Here is a 548-nt window from a genome sequence, read left to right on the forward strand (position 1 = left end):
GTTTGTTCTTTCTGAATCCTCAATTGCAAAAACACTGTCCTTCCATAGAATGAATGATCAAACCAATATGTTGTTCATTTCACTCAAAGCAGCAAATTTTCCACAAAGACTTTGTTTCTGACCAGGAATAAACCTTGGAGGAATAATGGGAGGAGACGCCCCCGCATGGGTCAGACCGTTCAGTAAAGTGAAGCCAGTTTACCGCGTGGCAGCCACGCCTAGGACTGGCAAAAGAGAGACCACACCATAAGGATTAATAGAAACGCTTCAGTTACTTTTCCCATCTTTTATTTTCATAATGCGTCTTTTCATGGCATAAATGGAGGCGAAAAGTGTTAGACATTTTATCATTCTTTTAAAGAACATAGTTAATTATTTCATCATACAGAATACCTTACTTTATTACTCATATATACAATACAATTTTTCATAATCTTATATACATATAACCTATTACTGGCACAAATTTAAAGCTTTTCTCTTTATGTCTGCTAATTCCTTAGTCCTTACTGTTTGCTATCGCCTACTATTAGGAATTATTGACCGCT

This window comes from Macrobrachium nipponense, chromosome 18, assembly GCF_015104395.2.
Source record: "Macrobrachium nipponense isolate FS-2020 chromosome 18, ASM1510439v2, whole genome shotgun sequence".
Lineage (NCBI taxonomy): Eukaryota > Metazoa > Arthropoda > Malacostraca > Decapoda > Palaemonidae > Macrobrachium > Macrobrachium nipponense.